The sequence below is a fragment of the Venturia canescens genome, chromosome 6, assembly GCF_019457755.1.
Source record: "Venturia canescens isolate UGA chromosome 6, ASM1945775v1, whole genome shotgun sequence".
NCBI classification, from domain to species: Eukaryota; Metazoa; Arthropoda; class Insecta; order Hymenoptera; family Ichneumonidae; genus Venturia; species Venturia canescens.
Window position 1 is genome coordinate 2,425,705 of NC_057426.1, and position 14,574 is coordinate 2,440,278.

Genomic DNA, 14,574 nt, shown 5'->3' on the forward strand with positions numbered 1-14,574 from the left:
CTCAACGTAATGACCATCGTAAATATTGTTACGGCCGAATATAGTTTTGTCTATTCTCAAAGATGTTTGTCAAAATCATAGAGCTTTCGTCGATTAAGGGCACTCCTGAAAAGCTAATTCAAATCCGATAGCAAATACGTATTCAAAGAGATTTGGCCGAATGAATAATGAACGAAGCTGCTGATTTTCATGCCCACACGCGGAGGCCGAAAATTCTAGAGGAAAGTACTACGAATATAGTATCTCGGGGACGCAGTATATACGCACTGGATTTCAGCATTAATTCGAAGAGTAGTAATAAAATGCCCATACCTTTTATTCAAAACACTCAAGAATCTTTTTCTCTATAAGCATAGCAAAAAATCTTTTGAGTCACTTCAAATGTTTATATTGTAAAGTATGCTCGGGCAGCCCTGAAAAAAAACTATCTGTATGGTAAAATGTCACACGTATTCGGTGTATATTCGTGTATTTATCATAGAATTAACCATGCTGACAGTAAAAATTTGTGATTCACGATAGATTTGCACTCATCAGTAAGTGCTAGTCTGACGTGACGAATGAGACTCGAAAACAAAACGAAACGTAGTTCTCACGCGCATCACTTTTTGCTACGCACATAAAGCTGTTCAGAATTGAAGGGACGAAAAAAAAGCAAAATTCAAAAAATACGGTTTGTAATCGGTGCTTAAATACTTTGAAAATTCTTGAAAAATCATATATTCCTCACTGTAAAAAACGAATCCGTTTTCTCCGTGCATATCGAAGTGATATAGCTAAAAATCAATGGTCCGAGTGACGAAAGCTTCGATTGCTCAGCCAAACCGGAGTTATAGCTTCCAACTCGGATACAATGCGCGTTTACTCAACGTTACTGTCCACAGAAAAAGCAAATCTTTTTAGTTTTTGCTCGCGTTATATCGTTGAAAGATCGAAGGTAAGAATCGATTACATCGGATATTGGGGTGGTGCGCCGAGAGTGAGCTACGTTGATGTAACTAAAAAGGGTCGAGGGAGGAGAAGGCGATCCAGAAAATATGCGGTTAGGAAGAAAAGAGGCGGTTAAAGCGTTAGCGAGAGGAGCGGCTGTGTTTGGCCAGCTAAGTGATACTAATTGAAAGTTCAATGCTGGCGTATCGATTACGTTCTGGTAAACGTACTACATGCACATGTACGTACGTGTGAATAAATATGTATTGGCTCTGGATCCCCAAGGCCGGAGAGACGCTTCGCTCTGCGGCCGTACGAGGCGGCATACACACAGCTGTAATTCAATCTCGCTCGCGTCTCATTTATCCTGAACGTCATTGTTGGCACACACGTACAGGCGCACGAGGCGCTCTCCCTAACGCTCCTCCCTCAGCGGGGTAGGGGAATTGTGCAACCATTTGTTTACCCCTCTTTTCCCCAATAGATGTCTCTATCTCGATGTATCGAATAACAATTGTTCGGGAACTATGTGCTGGGCGACTCGATCAAAGCTCGGAACACGTGGAATTTGCACGATTCTAACGTTTCCCCTGATAGAATTCTATTCCTGTATTGCCCAGTGGTTCGTTCTACTTTAAAATTGCAACGCTCTCCATGTATCCTACTTTGAATTATAATGAATTTTGAAAATTGTGATTGAATGGACAAAAGCTATGAGACGATTAACTTCGAGTAATCCACGAGGAAAAGTTCCGACAGAAACTCTGTAACAAGGTGAACGCTGTGAAGCCGATAACTGCTAGTCCGCCTGAAAGGGGACTCGTTGCTTCCGGTTTTGCTCGATCCTCATCTCGCATCAATTTTTCTGTGCCTTTGTACGTGGACTTGAAAATTTACGTATGGCCACCCACGTACAGGAGGTTCCACGATTCCACGATCCTCTCTTTGCGATAAGTTTCAAAGTTTAATACCCTTTTAAGCTTAGATGTACAAATGATGAATTATTCATTCTTGGAGTTGACGGAGCTGCGCGCACTTTCATCGTGCATTACGTCAAGGACGCTCGGAAGTAGAACAAAAATGCTCAGGACCTATTTCGAGAGAGTCTAAATTTTGTACAAAAAGCTTATGGATGCTATTTTTTAGATCCGTTTATTCGAATTCAGTGAGATTATATCGCTTTGTTCTCTTTGAACTTGTCCTCCGTACAAAAGAGAAAAAAGAAACATGATTTTTTTGCGAGTTCTACTAAGGGCAAAGGTACTTCGTCGTTCGATTGAATCTCCGTACTTTTTATTTCGATATTTGAAGTTTTCAATAAAACCGAGTAGAAAGTAACTGAAGTACTGAAACCGTATCAGGGAGTAACGAATGTACGTTTGTTTTTTTGCATCGTTGTAGCTCGAGGTATAGGAAATATTTGGCATACGATAAAAAGGGGCGAGAGCGTTCGCGATATGAAGCAGAGCTACTGCGAGCTTGTACCATTTTTTGTTCTGCAAACTAGATTGAAGTCGGAATTTTCCTGTGCTCTTTGAACGCGTGAGAGAATATTTTACGAAAGCGACGAATGTGAGCAGTAGATGCATCAGTAACGTTGCTCCCTGCGTTGCCCAACCGACACAAAAGCAATTTATTACCGTACACCTGCAAGCTCCGAACAATTCCCTCCATCTCATAATGCTCGCCAAGGCTTTTAAACATAAAAATAATTTATCCGAGCAGCGGAGTTTGGTTCCTCTGTGATCATGGATGAAATGAATTTTGTTGCCTTCTCGTAGACGAAGTTTCGCCGCCACCGGCTTCCTCCCCATCCCAAAACTCATTTCATCGCTGCGAAAAAGTACGAAAAAGGACTGTTTCATACAGTGCAATGGAAGGACAAAAAGTTTCAGCCCTCATTTGTTCGACGGTTCGAACGATTCGGTTGCGAGCAATGGCAATCGTTTCGTTGCCATTTATTTATCTATTCTATTCTCACAAAAACTCTTTTTCCAATGCTCCGCGTAAACGATCATAAAGAATAAATAGCGAAATTTCGTAATTGAATATTCAGTCGAATATCGCAGCCCGAAAGATTGAAGAAACCTGAAAATAAGAGGAGGAAGAAATAAGAGACGGCAGTCGACGCGGGAGTGGCTCAATCCGCGAAAGATTACGGCGAAATGTGACAGAGGGGGGAAAAAGAGCGAGTGAAGAGGCTCGCGTCTTCGGTGTGGTGATGGTGGCTGATTGTCGAGGGTTGCAAACTGAAAAACCAAGGCACACGCGCGAGGGCTCGTGTATAACTCTGGAATGGACGAGGAAGTAACAAGGATGTGGCGATACGTATCCACAGGGTGATCCCTTTCAGTCGAACGCCTCCATCTCCGGTTCGTTTTCCCTCAAATATGTTGATTATTGTGATTCGAAAATTTTTCAATTGCGATAAAGATCGGAAATTAGTCTCGATCGAATCGGCCGTCACTTCCACGAGATTTCAACATTCGCCTTCGGTGAAATTTTGAAGAAAGGACCGTCGACGTCGATCCTCGAACCCTTTTCCTCCGACGCCTTTTCCACTCTCGAATTTTTGGTGCCCAAGAGACACTGAAAATTTTAAGAGGCCACACTGTATGCAGAGATTGTTTCCGCTGTTTTCTGGCTCTCTTTGCAAACTCACGAAAACGTTTCGTCCGCCGGTGAGACAGCGACACACAAAGCCGTGAAAACGAGATAAGGGGGGAAGGAAAGAGTGTCTACGAGAAGGACGTAGGACCCCGGCCGGGATTACCGACTCTTATCTGCACCTACTCAGGAAATTAAAAGGACTACAGCTCCTTCGTACAGCTCGATCTCATTGCAAGGAATTCGAGGCCTTTTCTCTCCAGCTACGAGCTAACGAATTGAGAGATATTTACTGCAAAAATTTGTCGCAGATAACGGCTTCGAGAGTAATATTTCGAGGTGTCTGAACACGCTTGGATATACTAATTACCAACGGGATATTGAACGGTTGAACGAGTTCGCATTTCGTATCCAATGATATCGCGTGATTAAGGTACTCCTTTCACGAACTCGAATATTCTAAAAATAAAGGATTTTTAATAACAGTAAAGCAAAAGTCGGGAATAGATTGACGAAATTTCAGGTCAGGTTATCGAACATTTAATAAAGAATTAAAACTCCAAAAGTCATAAATCAATAATTCATGTAGGGGAGTATGGGGCAAAGTGGCCCATTTAAGGAATTTAACGAGTTTTGTCGGGTAGCACATGGTCATTTACTTATTTTTATGTCCCCAAACTGATTCCACCTCCTTATTGCTCGAATTTTGAAAAAAAAAATTTTTGGGGCAAAATGGCCACATAGTCGGAATACTTCGATAAATTTTGCCATTACCAGTGGCAAAAGCCCGTTCTTATCGAGAGCAAATCGTGGGAAAACCGTCATTATCACGAGTCTGTCGTATCGCGCAAATCTAGTGAGTAAGAAAAAAGAGATCATCAAAAAAGAAAAATTCTTGTCTGCGGCGGACGTTGCGTGTATTTTCTGCGATTAACTTTATTCGCATTCCTCCAAAGATTGAATTCGCTGCGAAACATGCCTAAAATGGGCGCACACCTTGTGTGCAGGTGTTGATGAAGATGAAGTCCATTATAAGTACGATTTTTGTCAATTAAAATAAAATAGACATTTATCAGTAATTCGCAAAATGATTCTCACCCTCTGCCTCAAATAGCTATATAAATTTCTCAGATAACATAGAATTCTCACTGATCCTGTGCCCCACCAGAAATCGGAATTGCGTGAGTGGCCACTTTGCCCCAGAATTCAAAAATACCCCAAAAAAGTGGGTGGCCACTTTGCCCCATGTGGCCACTTTGCCCCATGTTCCCCTATTTCAAATTTCGAGTGCTTTAGTTCGCGGCACCAAAAAATACGCTCGTGCGAAGGGAATACCTTAAGCTGTTTTTTCATTACGTTTTTTTCCAAATCACTCGGGGCCCGTATACGGGACCAAATAGGCAATTCTAAAAACAACAATTAATTCGTTTCAATCCATTAAGAATTTCCCGAAGTTTTCAGATATTTTCTCGGGTATTTAGAAATTCTCTAAATCCTGGACCTTTTGTCCAGCCTGGCGGCAGCGTAAATTGCAATAAATCTCGAATCATTCTTTCAACCGCGTTCGTCCCTTAAGGACGTAACACTTTTACACGCACAATGGTCCCCCTCATAATTACTCTCGTGTGGAAAAATAATAATAAAAATAAAAATGCGAGAGAATCGACGAGAAAGAGTTTTTGGGATTCGAAATTTTGAGAAGATCAGTAAAAATGTGTGAGAAATTTGACCCGAGATATGAAATCGGATTGACGTAAACGCTCAATCCGAAAACGAGGATCAGAAGCCCAATGAAATTAAATGTGAGAACAAGACAAATATGGACGCGTCTTTATATATTTCGTATGATTTCTCGTTAAGGATCCGATGGACGTGTGCCCTCGAATGGTGTATTTGTACTTTTGTTCTCAAAGCACCGGAGACTGGATTGCGAAGTTGATACGCGTGGTTGGGGGCGGGGCGACGGGTACATAAAAGAAAGGACGATAGAGCGAGATAATATTGTAGGGAATAAAAGGGTGCGAAGAGGTTGCACAAACAGATGATACCCGGAGAATCGAGCCGAGTGTCTCCTTTGTCGTTCTCGCTTGATTCCTCAATTTTTGGATCCTTGCGAGACGTCATTCGTTGCCACCCCATCTCCGCTTCCGCCTCGTTCTCGTCTCGAAGCTTTTTGTTTCCAATACGTTTTTCTTTCTGCGGTTCGTCCAGCTTTCCCCTCTGGTTACAGTCACAAAGTCTTTGACGCCGGCTAACCGGAGGCCCTGGAAGCGGGATCGAAAAATTGTCGTGGCGCTCTCACGTATTATGAAGGAATATAAAAATAAAAATGCGAATGAATCGGTCGCCGTGGGGGGGCAAAAGGATTGAAGGGAAATCCGGAAGTTGGGCCTGGATGTGCTCTTGGTTTTGGAAGCGTTGGAAACGTAACATCGCTCACGTATTTTTCGGTTGCTCACGAGGAAAAGGTAGCCTTGGACGACGAGGGTAGACGTGGCGAGAGAATGACTTCAGAAAGATTAGTTGCTCCGCGTACCTTCTTCAACGTTACTAGCTTCAGCCCCTTTCTCACCCCCCGATCCCTTGCACAACTAACGTTCCTGTTTCTTCTCGGTTCCGTAACCTGACATTTATTGCTTCCCTGCGCACTCCTTGGTAAACCACCATTTCGTTTCCTTTGTCCTGTTACGTCATCCGGATGGGGCTCCACCCACGCATTTTCACCGACTATGCGAGATTTCCTCGTATCTCTTTTTCCTTGCTGCTGTTATTATTTCCGTTCGTATCATTATTTTTCTTTTGCGTATCCACGGGAAAAAGACTTCGGGCATCCCATTAATATTGCGTTGTTACTTGTCAAAAGTGATGTCCTTCGGGATTGTTGGGTTACTCCCCGAGCCCTGTGCAAGGACCCGCGCCGAAGCCTCTTCGACCGAGTTGTAACCCGCTAAGTATTAAATAATTTTACGATTTTTCAACCCCTGAACTGTCACGGCCCGTCGAGTGCCCCAGTTTTTATCAAAAAACCCAATTTTCGCCAATTTCCTCTGCCAGGTAGTCCGGAGGGGATATTTGATATTTATAATTCGGGCCGATCCAAGGAGTTCGACGGTCTCGTCGATCGGCAGATGCTATTGGCATTCGATAACCACTAAATATTCGAGGAATCGCGAATCCAATTGAAAAATTGATGGAGACCTCAGCTCCTTCGGGAAATTCGGGATACTAAAATTATTCACGCCCTAATGATCTTATCAACGCGGTCCGCTAGTTTCGCTTGTTATCGTATGGTCTTTCGAACGGGAGTCAGCGGTCCGTCTAATTGGTGGAAGGATAAACGGTTTACGATTGAATTCGAGTTACTCTCCTCGCCTTCTTTTCGCGACTGATGCACATTGATCGGTAGATCGAATAGAGCCAAGTGGAATATTAAGGCGGTGGGTGACGGCAGAGTCGTCTTGAACGCGAATAAAAGTGGGCTGTCGGTACATTCAACATTTGCTCCGGATAAAGCTGTTGGTGCCGGTTGAGATGATAGTCGGTATACAGAAATAGTTTGGTTGCTCAACGCAGAGCCAGCAGGAGAAGCGCCAGCAGTAGAAACATGCACAAGCAGGAGGGAAAGCATTATACGTATAGAAGAGGCGGGCTAGTAGAAATGTCCAAAGTTCATTTATGGAAACTTAGTTAACCACCGCTTCTTGTGAAAGTTTCAATAGCTGGCGTGCGCCACTGGTCCCAGACGCCGGAGACCATCCTTCCTCCTCCAATTCAGCTAGGAAATAATCTCACCGGAGACTCGTTCTATGCGATTCCAGCTAATAAAGTTTTCACTCCAGTTTTGTATTTAGCCGGCTCGTAAGACTTTGCTAAAGGCAGTTGTTGCTTCTCGTGTTTTAAAAAAAAATAAAAACAAGTGAATACCGAATGAAAGTAGAGGAAGGCGCGAGTCGGACGAATAGTTTTAATCCGTTACGTCTATTTTTTGTAAACTTCTCTTTGAAATCTTTTTAGATCACTTATTGAATTGCAGAACTTATTATACGTCAGTGATAAAATTCAGCCTTTGATATTTATTCTATTTTCATACGACGGCGCTCGTCGTACGGATTTAGTTTTTTGATAAACAACACAATAACGCGACTTCCCCCTTCCAACGAAGACTACTTGATGAAAGTAGGGATCGATCTTTTGTAAGTATCTCGTTGAGAAATACTCGGATAGAAATGTACGTCTTTTGTACCGTCTTTTCTAAGCTCAGTCTGCGCAAACTACTCGGAAAGCCTTTCAAGTAGTTTTCAATGAGAAATCCGTCTCATTTCTCCTTAATTAATTAAATTGATTGGATCCATCTTGTAATTAAATCATAAGCTCCGTACAAAAGCCCCAAAAAATTCGTTGTTCCCAAGTTTCTTGCTCATTTAATAATTTTTAACATAAACACGCGGATCGAATGTAAAATCCGAACGAATTCGTCGTTTAAGTATGAGATTCGATCGAACGACACCTTTGTGGTGATTTCTTCGACGCTTCATCCCAATTTTCAGACGTTCGTAGTTGCGAAATTTCCAGAATTCTCGTCCAATACCTGTTTTGGCTTCGAATAATCGCAACGAGCATGCATTTTGGCTCTCTAAAAAGGGTATGATTGTCGTTGGAGCGGACAATAGAATAGTTACAATGGAACGCTCATTAGTCAGAACTTTGCATACATATTAGAGCACAGAGATTGGACTTCTGTACTCTAACCTCGCGATGGTTGGTGTTCAGCTTCATTTGAGATTGTTCGTTAGCCTTCTGGTAAAATTCTATTCGCATGATGCGATACAGTGCAAGTGGAGAATATATTCCCTGTTTCGGAGCTTCTCTGCTCGCGCGGTATATGTCTGATTGCGCTATTCGTTTATGCACGAACAGAGGTAGAATTTCCGGTTTGCTATAGCCCGAAGCATCGGTTAACATTGGCCAAGTTTAATATTACTATCAGAATATCGTCGCTATACCGAGGAGAAAGCTTTTCGTTCGCGTATAACTGTACCGTCGAAGCAGCTACACCGACCGCGAGGTTAGAGGTTAGTTCCCTCGCTTTTCCAGTCTTTGCTGCGGGGGCGTTGAGGCAGCGGCGAGAGAGCACCGTGAGAGCAGGGGTGAGCGCGGAGTTGCGTCGATTCCAGAGAGACATGGAAACTGCTACGTAGCTCGTCCTCAACTTTTGCCAACTCGTCTCTCTCAAAAGAAAAATCTGTCACCCCCGCACTCGCTCCTTCTCTCCGCCGTCCTCTCCTCCAGTCGCACAGCTGTGCTTCGTATCTTTCCATCTCTCGCGCGTCCCCCTCGCAACTCTATTCCGAGCTCTTTTGTTCCTCGGGCAGATTCAAGGTGAAACGATAAACAGCAAATCCATTCAGGCTTTGGAAATAATCTTTTCGCTACGCTTCCATTTTCAATGAGGAAACGTGTCGAAGTGGTGCGAACGCGAGCCACGGTTGTTTAGCCTTCCGAATAACTTTTCGCTCTTCCGGTTGCCCGTTTTACTTCCCAGCCCGAATCGCGCGCTGATGACGACACTTTCGAAGCTTCAAAAGCTCTGTAAGCTCGACAAAATCGTCATCTTCGAGCGTGATCGAAGAAGAAAAAACGAGAAGATTTTTACCCTCGAAAATCAGCGCGATACCCGAGGAACGGAGACGAGCCGAGCCTTCGAGTGCTGCGACTCGAAGTTCGAGAGGGTTCGAGTGGAGGAAGAAGCGAGCAATATATACACCGTAGCGTATATAGAAAAACGATAAGGTCGAAGGAAGGCAGAGGGAGAGAAGGAATGAAAGCGCATTGCACGTATACGTATCGAATCGTCAGAGGCAACTTGCACCAGGATCAAACATCAATCTTTGTTCCAATAGTTCGTTGGGACGAGTCGTGTCTTCGCGCGTATAACGATTCCACGGGGCCCTGACAATTTACAGGCTCCGCTGAATTTATTCCGGACTTTCGGTTCGCGACGATTGTATACCCGACGAGAAACAATCGGAAAATCTATGAATCTGGGAATAACGAGATAAACAACGGTACCAGTTGAGCCAAGGAATGTCAGAAAAGAAAAAATATCTCAGGCTGGATGAAACTTAGTCGCTTCCGCACCTTGAAAAACGGAGAAAAGGATCGGTTGATGGTTGAGGCGAAAGAATGTTTCGACGCTGCGACGATAAGATACGTTTATAGCCTCCTTGTATCGTGAAACCTGTGCTCGAACATGTACGAACATTGAGAATATTTCGAGATCATGCTTTTGACAGACAAATGGAAATTCGAGTGTCACACTTTTGTTGCCTCGTTATCTTCATCATATTTCCACATGAACACGAAAACAATTTCTTTCTCAGTGCTCGCTCGACGAACGTAGAAGAGCAGAAGACAGCCCCGAGGCTCGTTTTATTCCTCCTCAAAGCATTCCAGTTTCACTTAGTTTTGTTTTTTCTCGAGATCAATTAATTCGAGGTTACACGAAGCTAAAAGAAATACTAATATTGATACAGCGTGGAGGACTTTTTGAATCGATCGAGCTAGTACATTCTTATCCGGACAACCTTAAAAACATCAAGCACCACTTCTGGGTTCTCTGATACAGCTTGAAGGCCAGAATAAAAAGAATTTTGAAGAAAACCGTGAGTGCGAGAGAGATAGCTGCAATTTCGAAAGTAAAATTTTTCCACACCGTTCGCCAGATCAAAATAATACAAATTTCAGCCCATTTTTGTCATCGCCCTGCGTGGGCTGACAGAGCCTTTTTTTAATCGGTCAAACTGTGTCAAAGAATAACGATTTCGAAAATTCTAAGCGAGGTCCAAATTAGATACGATGGTTTCACATTATTCGTATGAGAATCGTGTAGTGGAAGAAAAGGTTTTTGCGCAGTGGGAATAAAATTTGAATTATTTCCACCTTTCCATATTTCACTCTTCAGAATTTTCTGTCGAATTTTCACGAGTGTCACGTATTTGGTAAACGTAATAACGATCATTATACGATTATGATATTCAGATTAATAACAAGAACAATGCTTATAATACGTTTAATAATAACTATAAAAATAGTAATGATAATAAAAATTATAATAATCCTCGAAGTTTCGTATTGCGGGTACACGGGTGTGAAAGTAATTAGCGAGTGGAATAATTCGGATGCTCGTTAGACCGCGAGAGTGCCTTCGTTGGATTTCAATGCTAGTGAAGCAGAAGGGGATAGAGAGAGAGAGAGAGAGAGAAAAGGGAGACGGTTGTAGGGCAGACATAAATATAAATAGAAAGCATAGGGTCGAATGAAGAACGGGAGAGTAGAAGAAGCCCGACCGAGTAATTAGACCAGTGGGAATAGTTATACTTCGCTCTGTTTCATTTTATTTCACCCAACGAGTCGTTACGAAGAATTAAACAATTACAACAAAAAAACGCACATTCTATAAAGAAAGATAATGTACGCGCGTACGAACCGCTATCTTAACCGTGCGCGATGAAGTGATGGAAAAATTCTGTTGAAATTTTTCGTTGCGAGCGTATCATGAAGCGAGGATTTTCGTTATATTTTGCCGACATTATCCATGCTGCCGTGCAAATGTGAATCATAACTTGGCTCATTTTCAAAGTCCTCCCCTTGCTTCATAGACTTTACATCTAAAGTTGTTTTTTCATATTATTTAATGAAAGATTTTTCAAAAAGCTTCCCAAGGTTTCCATAAATTTATTTTCATTTTTTTTACATAACCGTGAACACAATATTTGTCCTTGGAACATCTTACAACGTGACACTATACCTGTGCTAATACATAAGTTGTAACCTTGTTGAGAAGTTTTGTAGTCGTAACTCCGAGTGCAAAAGCCACGGACTTTTAACTCACCTTCCTCGGTCTCAAAAAGATACAAAAGTGTCCGACGGTTTCGCGCACCATATTCTGTAATCCCGAGCATGCATTCACGGGGTGTCTCGTTCGGAATAATTCAACCTGTTACTATGATCTATACCAAAAAACGATTCAACTTTATAAATGAAATTGAACAAGATTGAGAGGTCGGTAAAAATGGTCAGCAGAGATTCGCAGTAAAAATGGCATATCAAATGGCTGGATCGAATCTTAAGATAGATCATGCTCGTAGGATCGCATTTTATGGGTGTCTAAATAAGATCGATTTTTACTCCTTAATTAAAGATATAATCACTTTGAATTAATGTCAGAGTTATTAATTCTAAATTGTAAACAAATGTTTTGAACTTATTTTTTGGCGAATGAAATTACTAGCCATTAATTCCCTCCCTGGCTAAACTACTACAGTTTTTTATGTAAAAAGTCGCTTCAGAGAGCGCAAAGGGAAAACGCGAAGTGAAGTGGATTAAAAGAAAAAAGTGTTAATAAAAAGACAGAAGGCTGTGACAGGAATAGGCCAAGCCAAGAAGAAACAAAATGCCGAAATAAGCGAATGTGAGGTTCCGAGCGTTCGTTACCAATTTCGTTCTTTATTACTACTGAGACAATCGTCTCGAATTTTTTCCCAGACCTTCATAAATAACCAATAAGACGAAGCCTTTAAAATTTGGTACGCGTGTCAGTCGACTACCCATTGAAACTTTGTGTAAATTTCAAGACTTTCTCAAGAAAATTGTTTCGTGCATGAACTACCTTAACTTATGACTTTACATAATTTTCACGTGGCTGAATATGAAGGTACCTAATTTTGCTCATTTGAAAAACCGCGTAGGACAGTTTAACATGAGAAACACCCCATATGTATCTCGGGTAAGCTCGTATTAAACACCAGGACAGTCGGAGAAGAGTCGCGCACCTGGTGAATCCACGGGAAAAGGTCACATCATGTTCCAGTGATAACTCAATCTGCCAGTTCGCCTCTTGGACTGAACCGGCAATGAAAAATACGGAACGTGCTCGCCTCTGAAACTGTCCCTTCACTGCTCCTGCAACCACGATTTCCCATACATAGCAGTGTCGCACTGGTGCATTCGCCATTGCTGGCGTAGTATAAGTACATTTACTCGGACTAACTTTTTAGTTCCACTACACTTTTTGCTCTTTCTTCTGCCTCTCGTCCGATGTAATAATGCAATAAAAATTGAGAGGTAGTTAAGCACCGAGACTCGTTAATTAAAGTTCTCTCCGTGGCTCTTCAGGCTTCTGTCCTTCCTCGTTTATCCGATGAGGTTCTCTAAGTTTTTTCGTCTGCGTTTTTCATACTCTTTTCAAGGAGAACTTAACGGTGCGGTGTCCTTGAACCTCGGAGGTCCTTCACAATGAAGGAAGGATTTAATAGAAATAGTTTTTGAAAGATATAATGAAAATGAGACTCTCTCGATTGGTTGGAAGTATTTTAAATGAAATTTTAGCCGGCCATAAATATTTTTCATTTATCGAGAGTTATGAGCAGAAATTTTTCGTTCCATTTTCCCTGGACATCGTCGATCGCCATCGGCGGTTGCTTGATCGATATTTTCTTGTTCTCTCCGATATTGATGACAGTGTTACGCTGAACGAAAGCTTTCGCTGGGGGCGATGAAACGTTATAATTGGCGAATAGATCGTTTTCTTCCGGGTCAAAAATACTCGTGGCGTCAAATGACCCGTGCGGAAAAGGGACGAGCCTCTTGGTGGCCTCTCATTCCCATCGACGACAATTGGTTATCCCTGCGACGTTCGGAAGTGTCTCTCAACTCGAAGACGATATTTCTGTGCAAGTGTGCTCGCGGCCGTGAGCGTGTGTCCGTGCTCGTACTTGTTTTTTTTTATTTCTCGGAGCTTTTGCCGGTCTCTGATATTTTCACAACATTTTCGGCTGCCTCATTCTCTCTGTTTGTCTCTTTCTCTCTATCCGTATCACGATCTTCTTTCAATTCGGCACCTCAATCGAACATAGCAAACGACCTGACTTTCTACACTTTTTTCTTTTCTCTCTCTCTCTCTCTCTCTCCGCGTTACTCCATCTTTTGGCCCAATAGCGGCACGTCGATTGATGGACGTTCGGCTGGGTTTTACGGCTGCTGCTTCCATCGATGGCTTCCTCGCTAGTAACAACGACCCTTCGAGAGACGGAGAAAGAAAACCCGAAATCTGATTGTAAAGAACATCTAAAACCTCCGAGTCTACCTCGAGGCAAAGACACTGCGATTCTCTAGAAAATCCTTTTTCTCGCTCTCCTTACTTTTGCTATATCAAGCTCCATTCCATTTTCTTATTTCTTTGTATACGCGTGGAAGAATACCATGTGACGAGGGAAGCAGCTTCCAAAATCCATCGGACGGATTATACTTTTGGCAGTTTGAAAATGTTTGAAGAATCGTTGTTTAGGTTAACGAGAAAATGCGAGTATTTTCATTTGTAAACTCTGCACTTCGTTCCCGACTCGCGCTCTCGGCTACCCGATGCCCGGTCACCGGGTATTCACGGTCCGCGTACAATATCGAATATTGCCAATTTATTATGACTCGAGGGTACGTGGAGTGAGTCTCGTATTTAATGGGAAATATCATGAACAAGTGGAAGGCAATAGACCGGAACTCCAGAAAGCACAGTAGAATTGTAATTGAGCATGAATCCGTTATGAAACCGGAAATCGTATGATTCAAAAGGGGATAATCCGAGGCCGTAATCGGTGGCGGGTTCGCGGGATTTTGGTGTTCGAGCCACGCGCAGAATCGGACCGAAAGAATGACATGAAAATTCTTCTGGAAAGGGCTCGCGAAGACTTTTAGACCGGCCGCGTGAGTCCGAATGGGTTGCTCAACGGGCGAAACATCAAAGCATATTTGGCGGTTAGCGGAGACGAGACGAGATCGGAAAGCGTTGGTGAAAAGAGACACACAGCGGAGACGATAACGACGTAAACCGCAGGGGCAATAGCTCGTAGTGAGCAGCCGGTGCGGCGTCTGATTGAAAGGAAAACAAGACGAAAATAATATGAAAAAATGTTGAAGCTAAGAAATACGCGGAAAATCAGAGGAGGTATTTCGTAATATCGACGTTGAAAGCTTCCGAGCCAG